The sequence below is a fragment of the Acinonyx jubatus genome, chromosome D1, assembly GCF_027475565.1.
Source record: "Acinonyx jubatus isolate Ajub_Pintada_27869175 chromosome D1, VMU_Ajub_asm_v1.0, whole genome shotgun sequence".
Lineage (NCBI taxonomy): Eukaryota > Metazoa > Chordata > Mammalia > Carnivora > Felidae > Acinonyx > Acinonyx jubatus.
This window is the reverse complement of record NC_069390.1, coordinates 22,202,190-22,230,076: the sequence shown is the minus strand read 5'-3', so window position 1 is coordinate 22,230,076 and position 27,887 is coordinate 22,202,190.

Below are 27,887 nucleotides of genomic sequence, written 5' to 3'. Positions count from 1 at the left end.
AAAAGCAACAGGGATCATTCCATTCAAAGATCTGTGGTCACCATTGACCACTCACATTTTAAGTATGACTTGGTAAACAACTAGTCATTCAAATTTCAGGTCCGCCATTTATATTTTTGGACAAATCACAGTTAGACCTCTCTGACCCAAGTTTATCTCTCTGTAAATTGAAGATGATATCAGATATGGAATAACAAGACAATACATAAAACATATGGTACATGCTGGTAACCAATGGGTTAAAAAGAATCCTGGGGCGCCTGGGTGGCTCAGTCAGTTAAGCAGTTAAGCATCCGACTTCGGCTCAGGTCATGATCTCATAGCTCGTGGGTTTGAGCCCCGCGTCGGGCTCTGTGCTGACAGCTCAGAGCCTGGAGCCTGTTTCCGATTCTGTGTCTCCCTCTTTCTCTGACCCTCCCCTGTTCATGCTCTCTCTCTCTCTGTCTCAAAAATAAATAAATGTTAAAAAAAATTAAAAAAAAAAAGAATCCTGTTCAGAATTCTATCCAAATTGTGTGGTCATTGTTGGACTGTAATGTTTTAATGTGGCAAGTTCATTTTATTTAACTCTTCATCAAAACTGAGGATAAGAACTGATATGAATGTTGCCTGTATCCTCCCACTTTAATTGCCCAAGTGAAACATATGTTTAGACACATTTATCAGCCAGACGCTGACCCTCAGCTGTTCTGGCTGACACTACAGAGATCAGTCAAGTAGTAAATCCCTATATGCCCAGTTCACAATTGTAGGAAAGACCAAAAATCCCCTTATTTATCTGAGCACGGCAGAGACCGAGGAAAGATTAGACTCTCAGGTATAGATGTCTCCAAGAAAAAAAACAAAGAAACAGTTTTATCCCCAAGAATGAATGGGAGAATTATCACGGAAGTAAAGAAAAAGGAAGGGCTGAAGGGAAGAAAATGGAAAAAAAGGGGAAAAAAATCACACTTTCTATTACTTTTTCTATGTCCATGTGTCGAACACAAATTTCAGATATGGGATCTCATTTAATATTCCTAACTGAAGAGTAGAGAAAAAATTATATTCCTATTTATAGATGAGAAAACTAAGATTATAGAGAGAAGTTAAATAAATTGTTTACATATTTACAAGTAGAAAATGGTAGAACCTGGATTTTCACATAAGCTTTGTGTCCATACAAAACCAGTGATCTCTCTACTACAGTACATTTTCCATCTGAATCACATAGTGCTCTATGAAATAACCTGTCAATTAAGCATTAACCTCAACAACAGAAAATACTTTTGCATCACAAGTACATTGAAGCAAATACTTGAAATAAAAATCGAGACAGAGAAAGACAAATACTGTATGATTTCACTCATATGTGGAATTTAAGAAACAAATCAAATGAGCAAAGTGGGGGAAAAAAGATACTTTTGCATCACAAATGCATTGAAGCAAATACTTGAAATAAAAATCGAGACAGAGAAAGACAAATACTATATGATTTCACTCATATGTGGAATTTAAGAAACAAATCAAATGAGCAAAGTGGGGGAAAAAGAGAGAGAGGTAGGCCAACCACGAAGCAGACCCTTAACTATAGAGAATTCACTGATGGTTACCAGAGGGGAAGAGGGTGGGGGCATGGGCTAAATGGGCGATGGGGATTAAGGAGTGCACTTGTGATGAGCATCAGGTGATGTATGGAAGTGTTGAATCACCTGAAACTAATAAACACTGTATGCTAACTGGAATTTAAATCAAAACTTTAAAAAAAATGAAACAAAGACACAGTGATGTAGCTCAGACAAAAGTATAGCCACAAAAGTTATTTATCAGCAGTCACAAGTTATATAGAGAGGGTGATTCTTTAGGATTCAATTTACTCTGAGATTTTAAGAGGGAGAATAAGGCAAAGTTGCCCTTAACATACATGTCACTCATTAAAAACAAAAATAAAACTATTTCTTCCACAGAACACATGGTAATGTTTTCTGCCAGTATTTGGATCTTTCTTTGATTTCCTTTGTAGGAATCTTGGCATTTAAGTAAAACTATTGAGTAAGCTTTGTTGCCTTAGTTCAGAAATGTTTCATTGTCTCATTTAAAAAGAAGATGCTGACGTAGAAATTTCATTCAACTAGGCTTTTTCCTGACCTTTTCTGGAAGAAGACACCAAAAAAAAAAAAACACCCCACATAAATCTTTATTAAAAAGTTTTAAAAAATCCTTGAAATCTAACATGCTTGAAAATAATAATTATAGGAACAACTTTTTATAGGAGCAAATATGTACGTATAGTTTATAATACTTTCAACGAAGCTCTGTTACTGATCAATACGGTTTCCCTCCTCACAATATGAGTAAAATATCTTTATGTATTCTGAATACAGACTTTGAATGTTCTTTCTTCTGAAACTGATACATGACTTTGTGGATTGGGATGATTAAATCTCAAATAAGTTTTAGCTATCATCATCAACCTTTAGGATATTAGACTAATAATGAATGAATACACACACACACATACACACTCACACATGTATGAAGAGCAACCTCTTTCAACCTCTTTGTTTACAACTATATGTACAGTTAGCCTGGATGTGTCAGCAAAATGAACTCAAAATTAGGAGGCATGAGTCCTTGGGGAATTGGAGACGTGATTCAAAAATTTCTAAGTTTCTTTTGCCTCCTCTGTTCATTGTTCAGGATGTGAAAAGATGATCCCTTCTGGCTTCTAACCATCTGACCTTTAGCCTAGTTTCTTCTGCTGAACTAATTTACTTTGTTTCAACCATCTTAGAACTTCTCAATTTCCTACTAGCTCTGGGAAAAATAAAATGGTAAAAGAGGCTGATTGGTTAGGTGGATGGATGGATAAATAGATAAGATTTGTAGTAAGTGTCTACTCCATAAAGATTAAACAGTAGCTAGTGACTATTTTCTCAATAAACATATGCAGGGGCGCCTGGGTGGCGCAGTCGGTTAAGCGTCCGACTTCAGCCAGGTCACGATCTCGTGGTCCGTGAGTTCGGGCCCCGCGTCAGGCTCTGGGCTGATGGCTTGGAGCCTGGAGCCTGTTTCCGATTCTGTGTCTCCCTCTCTCTCTGCCCCTCCCCCGTTCATGCTCTGTCTCTCTCTGTCCCAAAAATAAATAAAAAGCATTGAAAAGAAAAAATTTTTTTAAATAAAAAAATAAATAAATAAACAAATGCAAATCAAACAATCCTCTATCTCTGAACCCCATGGAGAATTTCATTAGGAACATTTTATGATAAATATTCCCAAGCCAAGCCACAACTTTTAAACTTGCTTCAGTAAAAGAATATTTTAAAACTATTTTATGAATATATTTCTTAGTCAAAAACATTTTTAGAACAAATATTTTAATGTACTTCACATAGAAAATGCAAAACATTTCTAAATTTACAAGGAAGATTAAAAATGAATAAAGGTAAAGTACTTAAGAAGATTTTCAAACTGTATTAAAATTATAATAGGTAACAAGGAAAAGTTGTCAGATTCAGATCTCTCAACTCAGACTTAATGGAATATAACTTTAAAAAGACTTAACTTGTCTAAATCTCAATTTTCTCTTCTAAAATGCACTAACCAAACATGGATTGATACTACATTTGACAGTTATTTATAAACTGCAATCTCAATCTCAATATTAATCATGAAACTGTTATATATACATAGAGAGTTGCATTTCTCTGAGGCAAATTTTTGAATGATTTCTGTAAAATGCTCATGTGGCAGTTTTGTGACATTTCTAATAGATTTCTCTTGAGTAAAAACAGATTTAGTCTATTATCATTTCTTGTCCCTGAATTCACTTTTCTGTGTTTTGGTGAAGGCTTCTAATTTCTCAAACAGAAAAATGAAGAGAAAAATAAAAAGACTCTTAGGTTCTATTTGGGCTTCTTTTCATTTTTGAATTTTTAGGTTCCGTGAAAAAAACAACATCTACTTCTAAAGTTAAATTTCCTTCAACTGTGTAAACATCCTGATGTGAACCAGAGAAAAGCATATTGACAGAGGAAAGACTGAAGAGATATCAAAAGTCTTAGATGCCCAGAAATCTCTGTAAAGATTATTCCTATTCTTTTTTTTTTTTCCTCTTAACCATCTTTTTTTTTCTAAAGTAGTTCTTTGGTACTTTGTCCTTTGCTTATATGCAAAGGGTAGAATAGTCATTACAGGAAATGAAGACTCCATTAGCTTGAGTGGTGCCCTTTGGCTAATAGACATAATATTCTTAAACTAGAGTACTTTGCACTGCCAATCTCTACTAATGGAGAATCACTCCATGTCTATCTATGGCCATCCTAAAATACTTTTTCTCTTTATAAAGAATTGGACAGAAACAGGTAGAACATGAAAAATCATTCATTAAGTGCAGCAAGAAAGCCATTAGGATCATAATTCCCAAGCATTAAGAAAGAGATAATGAGCCTTGGAGAAGAGTAATCTTACGTATGAACATATGTCATCAAGCTTACTTCTAATGGGGGAAAAAAGAGAGGTTGAAATGCTCCGCATGATATATAAAAACTTTTTTTTTTTCTAAGGGAAACAGTACCTTCATAAATATCCAAATAAGGTGCTTGCAGAAGTCTCTCAACCTATCGAACTTAACATAAAATGTTAAGTGAATCCCTTTTGCCTCTGGTAAAAAAATACATTTTGCAGATTTCTATTTCAGAGATTGATGGCCCAATCTTAAAAGCCAGTATAAATACAAAAGGAGAAACGAATAAAACTAGTAAAAGAATAAAATAAATAAAAAAAAAGTTATCTCTGCGTTTCCCTCTACTAATTTTTCCACATTTAGTTCAGTGAAATTGAAAGATTCATGCATGCTAATTACTGAATTACCTAGCAGTGGTATTTTACTCATAAAAGCCATTTTAAGCTTCCCATGATGACACAGAATTGATTCACAGCTGTATAGGTAGGCAATAATGATTCCCAGTCAACACTTAACAATCAGAAAAGCAGAGAATGACTTGAATTGTGAACCCAATACATGAATCTAACTCTGCAGTTGAGGTTCCATACACCACGTTAGGAGTTTCCTAGGGGAAACCTCCTTTCCTCTATATCCAGAAAATAGCGCGCTAGATATTTCCAGTGTTTGGTTCACAGGTAAGACATCTTGAAGTTACTACCATGTTTTAATAACAAGTACAAAGCTGACAATTGAAAAATCAACTCTTCTCCGATCCTTAAAAGAGAAGACACAAAGTAAACCATTGCTCCCAAGATTGGAGAGACAGAGGACTACAGAGAGTCGCAGCTTACCTGAGCAGAGACTCACCGAAGAAACCACCTCAGGAATCAGTAGCAAGGTAGGAAAACTGGAGCTGCAATTCACGAATTGCTTGAAGTTCAGTGTGGGTAAGTCAGGAGTTAACTTTCGGGAGTTTGACCAGATTCTCAAGGTGAATACTGAACAAAAATCCCCTGACACTTCTGGCTGGGAGAGGGAAGAAGGAACCGTTTTGAAATACACAGGAGCATTCTATTCTTCTTAACAAGGCCTGCCTTCAGGGGAAACTAATTAACCTGAGGATAACCTGCTAGGATATTATCAGAGCCTAACTGACTTGCGGAAAGGGAAATATCCTACGCTAGTCCACTCTACCTATCCTGTTTCACCAAAACAAGGAGAAAAACAAACTGAGAAACTCTTATGAAGTTCCTAATGGAAATTAATAGGTTCACTAAAAGACGGAGTCCCAATTATAGGAATGTAGAATGCCTCCCTGCCCCCACATCTCACTACCACATTACCAAAGGCCTATTTACAGTAGCTCCTTTCACTCTGTACATATTGTCCAGCTATCAGAGGAAAAGTGCAAGGGAAACTGAAGGAAAAAATGTACAATTTGAAGAGAGAACGCATCAGACCAAAGTAAGGATGTTGGAATTATCAGATGGGGAATTCACGAAGCTATGATTATTATGCTAAGGGCTCTGATGGATGAAGTACACAACATCCCAGAACAGATGAGCCATGTAAACAGAGAAGGAAATCCTAAAAAAGAAGCAAAAAATTTGCTAGAGGTAAAAAACACTGTAACAAATATGAATCTCTTTGTTGAGCTTGTCAATATACTGGACACAGCTGAGGAAAGAATCGCTGAGCTAGAGGATGTATCAATAGAATCCTTAAAAACCAAAAGGCAAGACAAAGACTGAGCAAGAGAACAGAATACCTAAGGACTGGGGGACAACCACAAAAGGTAGTTGTAGTCACATAATGGGAATGCCAGAAGGAGAAGAGAGACAGGAAAGAGAAGAAATATTTAATAATATAATAACTGAGAATCACCCCCAAATTAATGTCAAACACTAAGCCACATATCCAGGAATCTCAGAGAATAATACCCAGAATAAATGCAAAAACCAAAAACCCCAAAACTCAACCTTTTCTAGTCATAATTTTCAAACTACAGAAAATCAAAGATAAGGAAAGAATCCTGAGAGAGGCCAGAGGAAGAAAATACCTTACATCTAGAGGAACAAAGATAAGAATTACATCTGACCAAATGCATGACTCATGAAACAATTAATCAATAAGCTGGACTTCACTGAAAGTAACAATTTCTGTTCTGCAAAAGACGATGTCAAGAGAATGAGAGGACAAGCCACCAACTAAGAGAAAATATTTGCAAAAGACACATCTGATAAAGGATTGTTGTGTAAAATATACAAAGAACTCTTAAAACTCAACAATAAGAAAACAAACAACCCAATTGAAAAATGAGCCTAGGACCTTAAGTACCTCACCAAAGAATGTATACCTCATACTGGGACTGTATTTGGAGACAAGGTCTCCAATACCTCCAAAAGAGGTAATTAGGTTAAAGTGAGGTTTAACCTAAAGTCATCCAATATGACTGCTGTCCTTATAACAAGGGGAGATTTGGACACAGATATATACAGAGTGAAGACCATGGGAAGACACAGGGAGAAGATGGCTATGTACAAATCAAGGAGAGAGGTCTCAGAAGAAACCAACCCTGTAACGTCTTGATGTCAGACTTCTACCCTCCAGAGCTGTGAGAAAATACATTTTTGTTGTTTCAGTCACCTAATCTGGGGCACTTTTTTATGGCAGCCACAGTGCACCAACACCGTTTCCTAGTTGGAGAGTGATGGGAAAACAGTCAAGGAGCCACCATGGGCATAAAACCGAACTCTGAACTATTTAGGGGAAGAATCGTGTGTAAAGCCACATTCTATGTATTCTGACATTAGTGACAGTGGCTAGAAGGAGAGTGGGAAGCAAGTGAATGAGAAAAGCAAAAAGTATAGAGGCAAGGAAGGCAGGGAACATGACAGAAATTACATAGCAAGGTGATTCATCCAGAACAAAGTGCTGGTGTGCAAGTATAATGACAAGATGAATGCTAATCCTGGCAAACTCTGGATTTTATTTACGTACAAAAACAGTCATCGTTTCACATGAAATGTAAAGTGAATGCTAACAGTGCACTAACATTATTTTTTAAATCTCAGTATCACAGACATTTCAAAGCAACTGAAAAGCAAGAGAGGCTGTTTTAAGACATTTATTTTTAATAAAACACTGCTTCCATACTCGGATTGCAAATTTTCCAGAGTCTAAATCACAATAAGTAGAAAACATTGAACACCAGAGAATTTTAACTATCTCCTTGAACAATGTAAACACAATACTTACAGAGCTTGGTGAAAGAAGAAAGTGTTCTCTTTTTAAATCTGTAACCAGATGTGAGATTACTGGTCTTTGTTTCAACCACAATGATGACGGAGAGGAAGAAATTAATTGCAATTTCGATGAATGGAATGCCTGACAAAATAATAGTTTTTAGCAGATCATTGTTTTCACTCTTTAATTTCTATCCAGCAAAGTTTTATTTCAATGGTACATCATCATAATTGCCATTTTTATAAACATCAAACTGTGCAGGTGCATTTGCAAACTCACCCTCTGCGGCAAATACAACGAGCTGAAAAAAATATAGAACAGATTATGAAACTGCAGAATTTCTTTGAGCATATGGTGACATGTAGAATGTCTGCCTTAAAGAAAACTGAAAAATGACAGGCCCCTCCAACCTGGTAGCCAACCATAAGCAAAAGAGCCCCTAGGTTTCGATATTTGATGATTTAATAATTCATTTCTATTGCCTTTCTCAGATTTTGACTCCTTCTGCCACATATGCTATACTTTAATATTAGGTGTAGTGCACTTTTGTCCTTCAAATCAGCACTTAATTAGATACCAGCACTGAAATTCTCCAGAGTCAGTGAGTAAGATAGGAGTTAAATTCAGATTGGCCCATAAACGGAACATCTTTAAGGGTACCATGGGATGCCATGGCAACATTGACATGATTAGTGGGACATGTTATTTCCCAAAAGGCCATTCCATGAAATTTGAGATTAAACACTAAAATCAATTCCTTATTCTTCAAGCATATGCATTAGTTCATGTGCTTCAGGTATTGCCTAAGTACCTGACAATATCCTCAACATAGAAATGTATTTCAGGCATGAGAACTCAGTTTTTAGCTTCTTTTTATGAATTCATATATAAAGTGGAAAACCCCAGCTCAAATCTAAAGAAAAGGAAAACTGATAACACATACACATAGTTTTACTTTTTAATAAATGTATCAGATTAATGCATGATCCATGTAATAATCTGATAAAAAGATTATAAATACAGTATTATATTTTGGTGACCAGAAATATTTGCTACCCCACAATATGTTCCCACCTAGCTGTTTAATTGTTAAAATTTTGCCATGATGAAATCATTCATTTGGGCTAACACCAAATTACTTCTTTTTTCTAAAAGAATGATTATACCAACATTTACCCTAAAAGTTCCTTTTCATAACTTCATCAAACCCTAGCATTGGAAATATACTTTAGTGGAATTTATTTAGTTAAACCAATTGTATGCAAAAACCTCCTCTCCAACCTCTCTGAAATCTGTTTTCTATTTGAAAATACTACATGGCTCAGAAGACACTTCCATTCCATTTTTTCATTCTTCTAATTTTAGGAAAAACACTGGAAAAACATTTTCTAATTTCAGAAAAAATAATAGCTGATTTTTGTCTGTTCTGACCAGCCTCGAGTTACATACAAGAAATCTAATTAGTCTACATGATCATTTTTTAAATATTTGAAAATGTTTATCATGTTCCTATTTAATATTCTTTGTTTTAAACAGTCTTGGGGCACCTGGGTGGCTCAGCGGGTTAAATGTCTGACTCTTGATTTCTGCTCAAGTCATGATCTCACAGTTTGTGGGTTTGAGCCCCGCATTGGGCTCTGCACCGACAGTACGGGGCCTGCTTGGGATTCTTTCTCTCTCCTCTCTCTGCCCCTCTCCCACTCCCACTCTCTCTCAAAAAACATTAAAAAAAATAAACTAAACAGTTTTACAATTCTTTCAGTGATTCCTTCTATTTCATGATTTCTTGATGATTTACCTTAATGAACTCAATTTATAATGGTAAAAAGTTAGTATGTGGCAGGTACTCTTCTTCCAGGAGTTGTTTGTATAACGATGACTAAACATACCTCCTGCATTCAAGGCTTTTAGAGCTGAGTGAGAAGTGAGACAAAACAAGTAAATAAACAAACACAGAAGTCTGACTATCTAACTCTTGATTTCTGCTCAGATCATGATCTTGTGGTTTGTGAGTTCAAGCCCCGCACTGGGCTCCACACCCATAATGCAAGGCGTGCTTGGGATTCTCTCTCTGCCGATCCCTCGCTCACACGTGTGTGTGTGTGTGTGTGTGTGTGTATGCGCGCACACGTGTATTCTCTCTCTCCCCCTCTCTCTCAAAATAAATAAACATCTAATGATAAATGCTATGAAGGAAACTCTGAGAGGGTTTTATAAGAGATAGAATTATAAGAAAGTAACTAGCTTACAAATAGCCAGACATACATAAGTGAAATCAAGTGAAGGAAAGAAGGATGTTCCAGAGAGAGGGAACAGACAAATGACAAATTGGGAGAATATACTGGCAATTTCAATCATAGAAAAAGAACCAATATCCCTAATGTATAAATGGTTCTCAAAACCAAATAGATGTATCTAGAATCCTAGAACAGAAAAAAGACATTAGTGGAAAAACGGATAGAATTTGAATATAATGTATAGTTTAAAAAATGTATTAATTGACTGGTTTTGATAGTTGTACTATGATTATGTAGAATATTAACATCACTGGGTGGAGGATTCCCCTGTATTATTTTTGTAACTTTTCTGCAATACAAAATTACCTCAAATAAAAATGTAAAAAAAAAACCAAGGTATCTGTCCAGGAAAGATGTAGACAAAAAATGTAGATAAAGATCCCTTAAACATGTGAAAAGATCACCAAATTTACTTATAGTGGAAGAAATGGAAAATAAAATTTTAGTAAGATCTTTTTCACTGTGACACTTAACAGAAATTTTATATGATAACAATAAACTTCTCAGATAAATCTCTGAAAAATAGTCACTATCTGACTTTGCTTGTCAGACAGGAAAATGATGCAACCACTAAGGAGGGGAATTTGATGAATTTCCATCAAAATCACAAGCATGAGTACCTCATGAGAGTTGTGCTTATAAAAACTTAGAAGAGTAACGTGCTGCACTTACGAGAAATTGTCGTTAAGCTATAGTCCCACCTACATGAAACAATATATGCACATGCTTATTCATTCCAGAATTATATGGAAAAGCAAAACAATGCAAACTACATATATGTCATTTATAAGAGACTGGGCTGAGAAATCAATGATGCATTCACAGAATATAGCATCATGTAGCTTAATCAAAATGAGTAAGACCTCTACAAACTGACATTACTTTTCAGCATGAATGGTCAATGAAAAAGGAAAGGTATGAAAGAATTTCTATAGTAGGTTACTTTTTGTGTGAGATGGAAGGGGAGATAAGAATGTGTGCGTTTGTGTGTGTGTGTGTCATGTTCATGTTTATTTTTGTAAAAAGGAAAGAAACACAGAAAAGAGAAACCAGAAATTAATGAAAAATGTTACTTACACAGATTGGATGGCATACGTGAGGGAACAGGAACGGTAGTCTGAATTTTCCAAGTATATTTTTTTAAGTGGTTTGGGTTTTAATAAATGTCCGTGTTTTGCATATTTAAAATACAAAATAAACAAACTGGGGAAAAACCCTTCAACTGATGAAAAATAGAAATGATAAAATTTAACTTTATTTCAAATTGAAAGCATAAAGACACAGGACAAATAATTATTTCATATAACTTTTAAAAAAATGTTTACTTTTTATTTTGAGAGAAATAGAGAAAGAAAGAAAGAGCACAAACAGAGGAGGGGCAGAGTGGGAGGAAGAGAGAAAATCTCAGGCAAGCTCCACACTATGCACAGAGCCAGACGCAGGGCTCCATCCCATGACCGTGAGATCACAACCTGAGCCAAAATCAAGAGTCAGATCCTTAATCGACCAAGCCACCCAGGCACCCCCGCATAACTTTTTAACACCCTTCTCAAGGAATATATTCTAAGGGCATTAAGATATTTAAAAACCCAAAGTCTTGAGATTGATTTATAGGTTTGTTGTTGGTAAAGGCATTGGTGATATGACTTCAAATTATTTTGAATACATTCTGGAATAAAGCAAATGATTATATACACTACTGTTTTTGGAAGCCAGAATTTTCACTGATGAAGAGGGGAACTGCAGATGAGAAGCAGGGAGGGTAAGGATGAATGCTGTGGGATTGGTTGAGAACTGGAGATATTCATAGAGCTTTGTCTTTTGTAAAACTATTTTTTCTAGCTGAATCCACTTAATGGGCTTAGAAGTAATGATACTTCAATATCCAAAGGATGTCTAGGCCCCAGTTATTTGTTACTAAATACCATTCCCTAATAAAGGAAACCAGGTGCCTTGGAGAAACGAATGGTTCCAGATTTAAGCAGAAAACATATAAAATGAACTTAGAACATTTGTGCCTGAAAACAAAGACACCGGAGCTAGTGTGATGATAAATAATAGTAAGTTTAGGGGTGCCTGGGTGGCTCAGTCAGTTAAGTCTCCAACTCTTGGTTTTGGCTCACATCATGCTTTCACAGTTCCTGCGTTGGAGCCCCATGTCGGGCTCTACGTTGAGGGTGTGGAACCTGCTTGGGATTCTCTGTCTCCCTCTCTCTCTGTCCCTCCCCTGCTCATGCTCATGCTCATGCTCATGCTCTGTCTCTCTCTCTCTCATAAATGAATAAACATTTAAAAATAAAATAAAATAAAACAAAATAAAATAAAATAAAATAATGATAAATGAAATTTGGTGCAAACTAAATATGGATTGTGCATTAGATGGTATTTGGAATTAATGTTAGTTTTCACTGGCTGCAAATGCCCTTATTCTAATGAGATGCTTGCTAAAGTATTTTGGATTTCATGGTCCCTTCAAATTTATTTTCAAAAAATAAAGAGAGAGAGAGGAAGGAAGAGAGGATATAAACAATTGTCAACAAATGTCAATATTTGATGAATCTAGGCAAATGTATGTAGTTGTTAACTGTAGCCTTTTTTTTTTTTTTTACCTTTTCTCAGGGGTGGAGGAATGCCAAGGAAATTAAAAATCATACATTGATTTTATAACAGTATTATTCATTTCAAACTCCTTTAAGGTACCATTTACATCTACAATAAAAAACAGAATATAAACAGAGTTCCTCAGAATTTCTGTTTCTTTTATGTATTTATGACTAATCTGTTCTGACCTGTTCCTTACCAATACGTCCTTTTGAAGTTGGGACACTTTAGGGACCCTCGAGTGAATTAAAGCGCTTGAAAACTCCGCTTTGAAGTCAATCAACAGTTACTTAGTGCCTATTGTGAGCCATGTGCTACGTGGGCACCCGGAAAATCCAGAATGAACAAAGTCTCACAATATGCCAGTGGTATAAAGTGGTAAGTATAAGTAAACATAAACTGGAGAAGTATCAACAAGCAATATTTCAGAAGGAAAATGAGGTGAAAACCAAAACCATTTAAATTCCTCATGATGTTGCTCTTCAGTGACATTGAATCTATTTTTTTTTTTTTTTGTCTTTCAATTGAAGATGGAGAGAAAGTGCCATGAGCACCTGGAAGCAATTTGCAGATAAACTCAATATCATTTGGGGATGTATTCTTGCATCGTTTGCCCTTTTATAAAGGACAAAGAAAGATAAAATAAAATAAAATAAAATAAAATAAAATAAAAGGGAAGGGAGCAGGAAAGGAGATTCTGAGGTAGCTGGATTTTAAAACCATTATATATTTTGGAAATACTAGACCATACATAAGTGGGCCTGTCTATAATTTGCTCTAACAGTTGCAATTTAGGAAATGGGAAGAAAACGTGATCCCAAACTGAATCCTAAAATAAAACTAAGAATTACTTCTAGAACACCATAATGGGTGGAACTGTATACTCTCAAAAGTCCCGTTGGTGTCCTAACCTGAAGTACCTCAGAATGTGACTTTAGTTAGAAATAGGATCATTGCAGATGTAACTCATTAAGGTGAGGTCATGCTGGAGCAGGAAAGGCCTCTACTCCAGTACGACTGGTGTCCTCATTATAAGAAAGGAGACAGAGAGAAACACACACACAGGGGAGAAGATCATGGGACCACCTCGGCAGAGACCGACAGCCGCAGACGGTTGAACTCCAGGGGCTGACAGAAAACCACCAGAGGCTGGCAAGAGGCAAACAAGGATTCTGCCCTCATGGGTCATGAGGGAACACGTCCCTGCTACCACTCTGATTCTTGACTTTTGGACTCCAGAACTTCAAGAAGGTACATTTTTATTGTTTTAAGCTGCCCAGTCTGTGGTACTTTGCAACACCAACTCTAAGAAACCAATACAGGAGCATATGAAGATTAATTCTGTGCCTTCCATTACATGTTTAGGCAACAGAGAACCCGAATCTATCAGCGGGGTGCACTTCCGTAGTACTTCAAATATACACTCAAAAGCTATCTTTCCTGCCAACATCCAATACAGATGTTATCTGTAACAAGGCTGCAAAATTACCTCTGAACTTTCTTCTGAGGAAACTGCCCAAGTAGGAAACATAGCCCTCACTTTCATGAAACAGGAAAGTTGCAAAGCCTGGCCATCAAATGAACTTTGGTTTATACCTCCTTTATTCCTCCTTTATTTGTAGGAAAAATCTTCTGCTGTTTATAAAATATTCTCAGGCCTTTGTTTAGAGATTAATAACAATCCTAGCATTCATGCCAACTCTTTCAACTCTTGGTTTTCCAATTGAGGCGAAAAGAAAAATCAGGTAGAGATCCTATATCAAATCATCATGATGCACATTTTAAATACCTTATAATTTTATATGCCAATTACACCTCAATACAGTTAAAATCAATCAATCAGTCAAAAATCAAATGGCTTGCAAATTTAGAAGCCCTCATGCAGAATTATGCTAAAAAATTGAGGGCTGTGGTTTAAGGCAGGGAGTATAAGAAGGGCCTTTCACTTTACAATCCTTGCAATTCCCAGGTGGGTCAGCCGTGACTCAAAGAATGGACAGTCTATAGAATGGAGTCTAGCCTAGATTTTTACCCCTGTTTATAGTTGAAGAGTATGGGTAATATTCCCCAAGTTTCCATCCTTGAGTGTGTGCTTCCTACAGGAGGTACCATAGAGTGTTGCATCCGGAGGCTAATCTGTACCACAGAGATCTTAGTGAGTGGTTAAATGTTGCCCAATAATATCCTAGAGGCTCACCAACAAAATGTGGAAGCAGAAACAGGCAAATATGGGACAGAATTGAAGAACAGAAAGTAATTCCCTAAGAACTGCAAACTATCATATTCTTTTTTTTTTCTTTTTAATGTTCATTTAACTTTGAAGGAGAGAGAGAGAGAGAGACAAGGCGTGAGTGGGGAGGGACAGAGAGAGAGGGAGACACAGAGTCCTAAACGGGCTCCAGGCTCTGAGCTGTCAGCAGGGAGCCTGACGTAGTGTTCAAACTCCTGAACCGCAAGATCTTGACCTGGCCTAAGTTGGACACTTAGCCGACTGAGCCACCCAGGAGCCCCTAAACTATCATATTCTCGATTTTAACATGCAAGTCATGAGCTGCAGATAGTTCTAAATCTGATGATAAAGTAAGATGATAAATGCTTGTATGCTGTTTTTTATGTATATGCCACAATGTATCTTTTAAAAGTTTTACATTGTTCTGTTAGAAAAAGCATCTGCCTTCGTTTATGAAATACTCAAATCACATGAAAGACAGCAAAGTATTTTTTTTTAAACTCTCATGTTTTGATTGGCATTTGAATTGGAATGCTTGGTCTCTTATTGAAATTTTTTCAAGTTAAAAAATTCAGTGAAAATAAAAGGGTTTTCTACTCTCGACTGCCACCATTTCCAAATGGGGTTATTTTGTCATATGTCAAATGCCATCATAGGTGTGGGGCTGACTGTAATGTATAGATCTTTTTTTTTTTCCCCAAGGTATATATGAATATTTTGTGAAAGAGAAATTTTTATTTTGTTTTCACATTTTAAAACTGAAGTTATTGGTAGACATTTACCTTCTCAGAACACACTAGTATTTTTAAAATATCCTAGTGCATCCCAAACCTCCAGGCCTCACAGATAAAACACCTCGAATGTAATTAAGAAATCTGGCAATAATCAGTAAAGTACTGATGTAGTTCAGAGTCTAATCAATAGTTTTTCTGGTTCCTCAGTAATTGATTACTTGGATTATTATGTTTAAATCTGTGTGTGGTTCTTCTATTTAGTATCTTCCTTTACATCCTCCTCTTTAGGAGACTGGAATACCGCCCTTGTACTAATTAATTTCGTTAATTTCTCTAACCCTATATATTACTATATGGCAAGTTCCCCCAAAGCAGTTTGTTTACCCCACCCTACTACTAGCCCTCTTTTTCTTCATCTGAATAGTTTTCTTTGGAAAAGTCTTTTTTTTTTTTTATTTTTTAACGTGTATTTATTATTGAGAGACACAGAGAGAGAGTGCATGAGCATGGGAGGGCCAGAAAGAGGGGGAGACACAGAATCCAAAGCAGACTCCAGCTCTGAGCTGTCAGCACAGAGTCTGACGCGGGGCTCGAACTCACAGACCGTGAGATCATGACCTGAGCCGAAGTCAGACACTTAACCGATGAGCCACCCAGGCGCCCCTGGAAAAGTCTTAAATGATCATTACTCAATCACGTCTCTGCCCCAACAGATCTGCTAACATTCTGAGACTGTTCGTTATAAATTGCTGCATAACAAGCTATCGCGTAAGTTAATGGCGTAAAACAGCAACCATTTTATTATGCTCATAGAGTCTGTGGCTCAGGAAATTGAACAAGGCACAACTGATGATTCGACTCTGTTTCAGAGTGTCTGGGGACTTCAGCCGGAAGACTCGGCTGAATGTGAATGGCTGGGGTGGGCGTGTGGCTACACTCAGCTGGAGGCTTATTCAGGTGCCTGGCTCCTGGGTTGGGGGGACTGCAAGGCTGAGCTTAACTGAAACCATCCCCTGGAGCTACAAATGTCCCTTCCATGTTCTTTGGACTTCCTCACAGCATGGCTGCCTCACTGTAGTTGAACTTTTCATAAGGTAGCTCAGGGCTCCATGAAAAAGAGCAAAAGTGTCATGGCTTTATATCTGCCAGCCTTAGAAGTCACCTGGAGTCAGTACTGCTGTAGTCTATTGGTTAAAGCAGTAACAAGTCTGTACAGACAAAGAGGAAAGGATACAAATACTATCTATCAATGGGAGGAGTGTTAAAGAATTTTCAACTACATTTTACAATTATCTCAGGGTTTCAACAACTCAATGGGTAGAGGACAGATGAATCATTTCTAACTCTCTTCTGAAAGCTCAAAACAGGCACTTTGTGGGAGACCTGACATTATATGTGAAAAGGGGATGTGCTGCTCACTGGGCAAGGCTCTAGTAAGTCTTTCCAGGTAACCTAGTGACCAGAAAGGAGACATGGTTACAAGACGGCTTCCTAGACCTACCTGTTGCTCAAGACGAGAGGAAAACTGCCTTTCAAGTATAGCTTGTCAATGCGCGTTGAACAATTGTTGGGGAGAACAAAAATCCTAAAGAGAGTCTCATCCCCAGAAGAAAATTAGGAATAATACTAAAACTAAAGAAACAAAACAATTATCGTTTATTAAGCTTTCTCATTTGCTAGGAACCATGCTAAGCGATTAAATTTCTTCATTATTTCACTGATCCTCAAAACTATTTTGTGAAGTTGGTATGACGGTTCCTGTTATTCAGATAAAAACAAAGTCATCAGAGTCTGGCAATTTGCTCAAAGTTACACAACTAAATTTGCCACAGCAGATATCTGCACCCATGCCTTACTGACACCTAAGAACTCTGACTCTAGGAACTTTGTTTTGGTAAGAACTGGTAAATTCACAAGCCCTAAAACAGATACCAGGTGACTTTACTTCTGATGAGGCGTTAATCCTACAGCTTTAAGACAAGTAAACTAAGATTGACAGGGAAGATTCATGTGCTTGGCAAATTTTGCCGTTCAGGCAGAGCTTTATAGGAGTTCATTCTACTTTAAGGGTGAGAATTCATTCTACTTTAAGGTTGAGAATTCTGTGCATTAAAAACTATCTCTCTCTCTCTCTCTCCCTTTTTTCCTGTTATAGTCTATAGGGCTCATTGTGGGTTTTGGTCCCATTTTCTTTGGAGTATTCAGGTTGCTAACATTGGCTGACGTCATTAGAGACCATTTGAAAAAGAGTAATTTGGAACATCACCTATTTATAATAAGTAAAGATTCAACCATTTCATATATAGTCCATTCTTTTATTTTTATACGTTGGGGAAAATCAAAAATTGTAAGTGGAGAACAAAAAGGCAAAGAACCTTCTCATGGTGAATGTAAATAGTCTTTAAGAACCGTCACCTGACTTATGGGCCACACCACTGAATACTGATTGCTAATAGGTAGGAAATGGGAAGAGAATGTCACCAGTTACAACATAGTTTTTTAAGAGAACTGCATCATTCAGACGGGTAAGAAATTGGAATGGTTTACCGAGGGAGTGGACAGAATTTCAAACTTTTACTATGGTAAAAAACAAAACAAAACAAACACATGAAAAAATGCAAACAGTAAACACAGATCTACAACCTGTATGTTTTTAAGCTGCTATAACATTTTGTATCGATTTCTGTTTTCTTCTAGTTTGCCAAAGAAGCTACCAAATATAGGATCATTGAAAAACTCCCAACTCCAGTAAGAGGGAATGCAGAATTGTGAAATGACCAGATAAACAACCGAATAGCCAAATAGCTGAGAGCTCACATGCAAACAGAGGGCAGATGGGAGGGAAGAGCCACAGCCATACTCCCTGGAAGGAGCAGAAAAGCCTGATGGTTTATACAACACAGTCAGGGACAGGATGGAAATAAGGTGAGGGCTGGAGAATCGTGATTGCTCTGGTTGTGAATTCTGCCTGGGATGTTCTTTATACTCACGCTCGGCTTCAGTTCTGACATTTATGCTTTGCTCATTCCATCCCTGTGAAAACAGGACTAACTCTACTTAATTAGAAAAGAAACCTAAGTAAGCACAGGCTTTTATTTTTCCTAAATGGGAAAGGGGATGCCATAGATAATTGTTTTGTCATCAAGGGAAGATCAAATTGCTGACCCTCTAATTATATTGGGCAAAATAAGAACGGATCTTACTGATGGCTCTCCTAATTCTGGAGCTCAGAAATCAAATTAAAATGGGAGATATTATGCTTACGGGCTAATTTTCCCAGAGTTCATTATATTGGAGGCTTACAAAAGAGCTTTGTGACTAATTACTTTGCATTGTCTACTTCCTCGATATTAGAGCTGATATCATCTATCTACGTATAATCAAATTAGATCAATGTCAAATCAATGATCTGACAGAACCAAGAGTGAATTTCATGCGTAGTTGAGCCTGAACAAGCTTAAACATGCATATACTTCAAAATATATATGCGATTGGTAGCATTAGCTTTCCTGGAATAGGATTTCTAGTTTTTCTGAAACTACAGTTATGCATAGTACACATAAGTGTGCAGAAAAATGTACTTCTTTATTCTCTAAAAGTGACTTTTCAACCTCATGGGTACTTCTGTCATGCCAGCACTGGATAAGAAAGGTGCAAAGGAATCAAAGTTCATTTTCTTGAGTTTCATTTTATAATTTGAGATTATAACTAGGAGATTTTATAATTAACATTTTATAATTTTATAATTAGGAGATTAGTTTCTTTGAGATACATAGCCGGTGTTTCAATTCTCCTCCTCTGTCCCAGCTACTCTTCAAGGTAGCATCTGCTAGTATGAGGGGACTTACTGTGCACACACCATCCTATGAACAGGGTCTTAAAACTGACTTCAGTGTGTTGTGCTACTTTCTGGACTGATGACTCCTCAAGCAGTCCCAAGCCTGGGTACTCTATTGGTGTCAGCTGAATGATGTGACATGCAGCCTCAGGCTGGTCAGGGTGGGGCTCTGGCTGATCAGGCTCCATCTTAACTCTTCCTGCTGCTCTCCCTTGGTCCAGGTCTAGCAGGGACATCCACAGCCCCAGTGTAGGTGCCCTACTCTTTGGACCTTGCCTAAAGGGCCCACCTTGCCCCTCGTGTGAGCCCCTTATTCTGTTAACCTTCTAATCCAGAGTTTGAACTACGTCCCATGCCACCATCACTCCTAAAAGAAAATGGATGCATCCGCTCTACCTGGGAATATCAGAAAGTGAAACATAGGCTCTCTTTCCACTTAACAATGATCTAAACCATTACCCGCCTTGGTGTAGCAATAATCTCTCTCAGTGCTCCATATTAGATAAAGGAAAAGCTCCTTGCCTTCAGGTTGGCCTCCGCTTAAAGAAACTCAGGTCACCTTCTTCAGGATGGGATTCTTATCCCCTACTCTTGCATCCCAAAATTCTAGGGTGCTAGCCTCCTGACCTGGTTTTGGGTAAAATAGGGCTCCTATTTATATGATGTAAGATATTATGACCTGGTTCCAGGACTCGTTCTTGCTATGTGGAGCAAAATTTAGAAAATCCTTGACACCTCTTCTCAAATTGTAGATTATAATCTCTTCTCTCTTGTTCTAAAATCATTTTTTTTGTGAATTCCAGTAGCTGAAGAGTAACCTTTATTACTTTTTGCATTTTACCAGTAATAATCCGTCTCCTCCCTACCTGGGCCACCCCTGGTAGTAGAAAGGTATCTCGATTAGTGGGGAGAAGGATATGTAGACAAAATTAAAACTAGAAAGACATTAATAACTTCAAAACTATTAACTCCTCGTGTTGTCTAGTTTCCATTTTCCCCCCTTCCCCCTCTCTAAGGAGCTCCATTTTCTTCACTTTGATGTTCTGCTTGGTCCTTCAGGAGGTTGACCTCTATACACTGCATCCTATATACCCCCTTGCTCTCCAGTGTCCAATGTCTTTAGGCTAGTGGATATTACCACAGGGAGATTGCAGAGGAAAGGAAGAATAATTTGTTTTCCCTCAACCTCCATGTTTCACTGCGGCTGGCAAAGTCTCCATTCCCTGTAGTCATGGTTCCATTAAGCTCATTCTTTTCCTTGACTCCAGTTACAACTGTATTTCTCTTTGGTACTTTAGGTCTAGAGAGAGAGATTTCCCACTGTGGTTAGGTCCTTGGTGCCTCACTATTATTTGTTTGTTTGTTTAACTCAGTCTTCCCGAATCTAAGTAGTTCATCTATTAGTTTTACTCTAAACTTTTTGAACTTCCTATGTATTTCTTACTGGAATTCTTAATAGTAGGCCACTTTACACTGCCTATTGAAATAATTCATTATTTTTTTAAACAATTATGTATAGAAAAACTACTCTATCTCAGGCATAAATCTCAGTGATAAGGATAAAAAAAGGAATAAAAAAGAAAAAGTCCTTTATCTGAGAGAAATGTTATATCCTAATGGGAGAGACAGCTAAAACACCCTAAGTTCATCATGTATTAGTGGTAATAATTTCTATAAAGAAGATTTAAGAAAGGATGGAAGTGGATAAAAAGATGATGGGGAGTGGAATGCAATTTTCAAAAGCTGATCAGAAAAACCCACACTAGTACAGTGAGGCATGAAGAGAATGAGAAGATGGTATAAACTGAATTATGTTCTCCCCAAATTCATAGGTTGAAGCCCTAACCCTATTTGACTGTCTTTGGAGATAAGGCCCTTAAGGGGGTAATCAAGTTTACACAAAGCCTTAAGGATGAGTCCCTACTCCAACAGGACGGATGTCTTTATAGGAAGAAGAAGAAACATCAGGAATACACATGCCATGTGAGGACATAGCAAGATGGCAACTATCTACAAGCCAAGGAGGGAGTCCTCAGGAGAAGCTGACCACATTGATATCTAGATCTTGGATTTCCAGCCCACAGAACTGTCACAAATAAATTTCTATTATTTATGTCTGTGGTATTTTGCCATGGCATCCCTAGAAAATTAATATAGGGAATAAGCTGTGGGATATTTAAAGTTAGACCATATCAGGCAGAAGGAATGATAAGTGTAAGAGTCCCAAGATGAAAGGATCCTTGGCAGATTCAAAGCACAGTAAAGAGGAAATGTCCCTAGAGTAGACAAGTGAGAGAATACCAGGAGGTGAGGTAAAAGAAGTAATAGAGGTCCAGATCACTGATGACACAGAAGTAATAAAGGTCCAGATCACTAATAACACGGTAAACTTTGAGTCAGTGAGCCAGGAGGCTCTGACAGTTGAATTAGGAATGTACAAGTAAGGGCTCTGACAGTTGAATTAGGAATATACAAGTAAGGAGCATGGGAGGAAGGGGGTCAATAAAGAAGCAATTGCAATAATTCAATGAGACATGAAGATGACTTGGATAGGATATTAAAGGGTAGAAATGGTAAGAAGTGGTCAAATTTTAGATCAAGTGTGAAAGTAAAGCTAATAAAGTGAGTTTTCTTTCAATGGATTAGATGTGTAATGTGGTGAAAAAGAGTTGCCAAAGATGAATGACCAAACCTTTGGCCTGAGCAACCAATATATGACATTTACATTTACTAAAATGGAAGGAGAATGGAAAGAATACATTTTGTTCAGGGCAAAATAAAGGATTTGGATATGGGCACGGTTAGCTTCAATTGCCATGAGGCATCCAAGTGCAGATGTAAAGTAGGCAGTTGGTAATACGATTCTAAAATTCAGGAGAGTGTGTGTGAGGGGGAGGTGAAGTATAAAGTATTTATGTAAAGCGCTATGGTAATATACAGTGAGTGCAGCAAAGATAAATCAGACATTGCACCTGCCTCCAGTAAACATACGATTTTAGTAGAGAGTACATATATAGTAAAGTTTTGGTGATTCCATGAAAAGTTACCATGAGGGAGAAGAGTGTATTATGGCCACAGGTATTTTCCTGGAATTGTTTGCATGTCTCTTATATATTCAAGGTCTAAATTATATTTATAAAGACAAAGTTGATAAAATGTATAATAGTTTGACTTTAATGCCTATTCATTTTTATATTATATATCTTGTTTGTTTTATCCATTACTGATTATAGAAAAAAACATTTAAAATATAAAATCAACTAAACCATTTCCTACTGAAATTTTCTCTCATGCTTTTAAGGCTTTTATTGTCTCCATATATAGTAATTACATATACCATAGGACAATAGCCAGTTAAACTAAGCTAGGATGATATAATACTCCATACAGAAAATTTTCCATAAGGTGTGGGAGGGGGCCATGCAGTGGGAAGTTTGGTGGTAGGAATGCAATGAACATAATGTAGGAAACACTTTCAGACTCAAAATCTTGGCTAAACTAAAACATTTATCTTTGAGTTATACAGAACTCTCACCAAGTTTTCAATAAATTATGCTTGAGATTCAGATTTCTGAGATCTAATATTACTCCCAATGGTGATCTTTACCTAAGTATCATCATTTTCTTTGCACTAGTTTCCACCCTAGTCACACCCATCCTCCTTCACCAAGCAGGTATAAGATTTGTAGACCTTGGGGCGCCTGGGTGGCTCAGTTGGTTAAGGGACTGACTCTTGATTTCTGGTTAGGTCAGGATCTCATGGTCCTGAGATTGGGCTCCGTGCTGGGGTGGAGTCTACTTAAGACTATCTCTCTCTGTCTCTCTCTGCCCCTCCCCTGCTCAGGTTCTAAAATAAAATAAAATAAAATAAAATAAAATAAATTAAAAAAAAGATTTGTAGATCTCAACAGCAGTTAATCTACAACCAGTTGATTTAACCAAGCAAAATCAAAACTTTCTAGTTTGAATATTTCTAACCATTTTGAAATGTATACAATTTAAATTTCTAAAGTTATGATACTAGATATATTTGACAGTAGGTGTATTAGTAGGGGATCTACCAAAGAGCAGAGTCTGATACAAGGACATTGGTGCAGGTAGATTATTTGGAAAACTCTCTGAGAAACTAGGAGTGAAGGATCAGGAAAAGTGAGTCAGGGAAGGAGTAGAAGTTCATATGAGGCTGGGTTATAGAGGGCATTGGTATAGGCAAAAGGGTCTTGATTCCGCCAGTGTCTCAGAGAAGATAGGATTGTTCTATAATTTTCTGCATAACAACAAAGGTCGGACATATCATTCAAAATGAATGTGACGTATGTCATCAAAAGTCACTGCTACACAAGCTGTCAAAATACAACCATTTGTTTCATGTTTCTGTTGCAAAAATAAAACTACTTTCTGGGACCACAAGAAAATGATAGAATCACAGTAAACTAGAAAAACCATCAACTCCAACAAAAGCCTTCTAGTTTCTGGTCTTACCCAACTAAAATTCAGAGTGAACAATTCTAAAGTTAATTCAGAAGCTCATCAAGGCTGCTAAAGCTTTCTTTATTGTCACTATGTCACGTAAACATGTCATCTATGACAATCCTGATCTAGCTTTTGCATCTCAGGAATTACATGCAAACATTTAAAGACAGGGATATCAGAGAAATATGATAGCTATTGGGTAGGCAGTCAACACTGTCTGCCACACGATAGACCTCACCATATTTATCTGTTTAATGATCTATTTAATGATATAAATTTGACAAGATTAAACTAGTAACAAAAATATACTTTCATTTACAACAGATAAAATTTGATGCCAGTGCAAGAAACATTTACTTCTTGACTTGAAGAATGGATTTGCATTTCATGTCACTATCTTTTTTCCCATGCCATTTTCATGGATATTTTGATAGCTCTAAATCCAAATACAGATAATCCTATACGTCACACCCCAAATGAAATTTAAAAGCCCAACACTTAAAGTCTCTCTTAACCATTATGAATGGATGCGTTCCTTATTCATTATCTCTTCCAAGGCCCATATTAGCTTCTACCAGACATGTATATTTCAAATAAAGCTAAAGCAAAAAGCTAGACAGTCATCTGCAGAAAGGATGAGCAAGCTTATTTATGATTCATTTGCCTTTTTAATCTGGGTTCTCCATTGGAAGTCTCTGATACTGACAGTTTGAATAGATAAATGGGACAACTGTGGTCATTACACAGAGATATACTCCAGCGCATCAGAATATTCTTGTCTCCTCTTTTAATTTACATAATTTCTAAATGTGCTAAGAATGGAAAGCATTGTTCATTGATGGCAGTTTTTACTATAGAACAATCAGCAACACAAACAAATTTTGGCTTAACCAGAGTTGTGAAAGTGATTGCTGTAATTTTTTTTTTTTTCTGTATGTGCCTTGTCAGAAACTTTTCTTTTGAATGCAGCTGTTTCCATCAAATGTTCACCCACAGGAACATTTAAAAGTGGCCTTAAGCAGACCATTCTCTGAGGATTTGAGTTTTTATATCAAAGAATCAGGGAGAGAGATAGTTACAGGGAAGAGGAAAAATTGGGGGCTGGGGAGACAACAAAGAGGCAAGTGGTCATTACAGAGATGAAGACCTACCCTGATTATCTCCAAATATAGAATCAAAAGACAGAGGGAGAGGGATGCTTTCCCTTAAAAGGGGAATAAAATGGGGAGAAAGAGAAAGGGTAAAGGAAAAGAGAGCAAGAGGCAGAGAGAATGGAGAAAGGAAGAGAGAGAATGAGATGGAAAGTACACAGAAAAGATAGAATGTGAGAAAAATGAGTAAGGAAGGGAAAAAGAGTGAAAGGAAAAGAAAAAAGAAGGAAGGAGGAGAATGAAGGGAAGTATACAGATGGGCAGGCAGGCAGGGAGGAGGGGAGAAGACCAGCCTTGTGCTGATATTCAGACCTTAGTGTGCCCAGGATGCAGGAGATAGGTAATAGGCAACAAAGCTTCTGTATATTTCCTCCCTTCATTGATAGTAACACATAATATCTGCATGTTATCATGTGCTGCTTAAATATATCATCAAGCAAAAACACTATCCTCATTGAGGTTACATCTTACTTCTCTGGTAGTGATTTTTTTTCCCCCAGATTGCATAGATAAAAGGATAAGACCCAAATCGGGAAACCTCTCTGGGTTCCATAGACCCTCTCTTAACTTTTAAAAACCCAAGGATAGGGACACCTTGGTGACTTAGCTGATCAAATGTCCAACTTCGGCTTAGGCCCTGATCTCAGGGTTTGTGAGTCCACTTCCTGCCTGCTGTAAGCACAGAGCCTGCTTCAGATCCTCCCAGTCTATCCACCCCTCCCCTTCTCACACTCTTTCTCTCAGAGACAAATTTGATAATCTTTCAGGATAATCTTGAATTCTTTCTCTTTAAGAGTTCCTAAAGAAGACTATGTGTATAGGCTTTAAAGAGACATTCAGTATGGGTAGTATCAGAATTTCTAAAAAGCGCACCCGAATGACATCTACACATTTAAATTAAAATGTTTGGTAAGGACATTGGATGGTTCAGTAGAAGGAGCACAAATGTTCAAGTTCTAAATTACCTGGGTTCTTGTTTTGGCTTGCTGTTGGAAGGAAGGTGAACAAACAACAAGGCTTTGGCACCTCTAACTGCTCCATCAATGCAACGTCATTAATATTGCTAATTTCAGAGATGTGAAGACTTGATGGTATGATGTAAGCCTAGCAAGCTTCCTAAGTGCAAATCGCCACACTAGATACTAGGAAGTGGCTTTTCAGATTTCACCTGGATAATAAAAAAATCTTTTATCTTATTTTATGTTCTGGTGTGGGGGGCAGGGTTTAGTAAAAGATGCTTTATGCTTAGAAATTTCTCTGTTCCTAGATTTTATTATCTCTTTTTATCACTGGGCAAATTGTCATGAGCTGAATTGTGAGAGAGCTGTGGTTTAATTCACATTGCTGTGTATATACTTAAACACCTGTCTTCTCCCATAAAGTATAAACTTCTTTAGGACAGGGATTCTGTATTACGGTTCTTTCAATTTCCCACAATACCAAGGATATCACAGTGCAGGTAGAGAAATTGTTGATAAATTGCTAAAGGGTCCTCTTACTAATTCTATCTGAGATTAGAAAACCAGAGAATTTATCACCCAGTCTACTGGACAGTTTTATCTGAATTTTGGAACAGCCATAAGCTAACTCAAAAATAGTCTTATTTAGGGCCTCATTCCAAATTATTACTCAAGTGTAATTCAGTCTGCCTCCTTATAATATGCCAGATCAAAAAGAAAGCATATACTCCAACTTCTTCAAGTCAGATTGCAATTGATAGATGTTCCTTTAGAGCGTGAGGTGCATACAGAGGAATGACAATTTCTGGAAACACCGAAAGGCACATGGGTTTTGGAGAATATTGTCCTATCTTATATAGGAACAAATATTAAAAAGTTCAAGTAGATGCCAATCAAAACAGAGATAGAGACACCCTATCATGTTTCCTGTATTATAAATATATAATATAGGATTTTAATGGTTCCTAAAAATGTGACTTTATATTATTTAAATTATATTTAATAAATATAATTGCTAATTTAAATTATTGTCTTTTTAATTAAAGTATGACAACTCTATGGGGTATTTTGCATTACTCTTTTGCTATTTGAAAAAGAAGAAAAATATGGTTATTGGTCTTCATGGCTTGTATTTTTTTTTTTTGCAGATACAAAAATTAAAGTTAATAGTTATTTCTAGGTAAATGATAAAGAAAATATTATTTTCAACATTTTCACACCCTTTATATTTTATTAATTTATTTTTTAATACCTTATATTTTAATTTCTTATTTTTTATGGACAGTTTCTGTTTGTTCTGAAAATTTACCTGTCATTAATTTCTAGTTCATCAGTGACATAATGGAAGCACACAATGAAAGCACTAGAAATGGGGTCAAGAATGCTTCCAAGTCAATCCTGTTGATGATGAGACCACATGATGTGACCTTGGCAAACTTCTATGTACACTGAGCACAGTTTTCTCATCTGGCAGCCTCATAGTACCATCCTGAAGATTAAATGGATATAAATACAGAAGAAACTTTGCAGAAACCCAGATATTTTCATTTATAAAGGCACACTTACACTTTAGTATGATGACAAATATATATCTCTAACTAGTGTTTACTTATCTCTAATCTTTTGAAGTTTAAATAAAAGAGTAGCATATTCATAAGCTCGTGGATCCAATTTAACACAAAGACTCCCTCAAGCAAACACAACACTACACTTTTTGTTCCTTGTGCAAAATTGATACCTCCTGGAAACATAAATTTTTGTGTGTGCATATTTACTTCTACCGTGGTTTGTCTTCAGTAACCTAAAATTATTTTCATCAGAAATGCTGCATAATTTTAAGTTTAGGAAATACAGCTATCTAGTTTAGAAAAAGTAAGGGGGCACTTTCTCTTAGTCTGTTCCAGCTGCTCTAACATAAATACCATAGAGGAG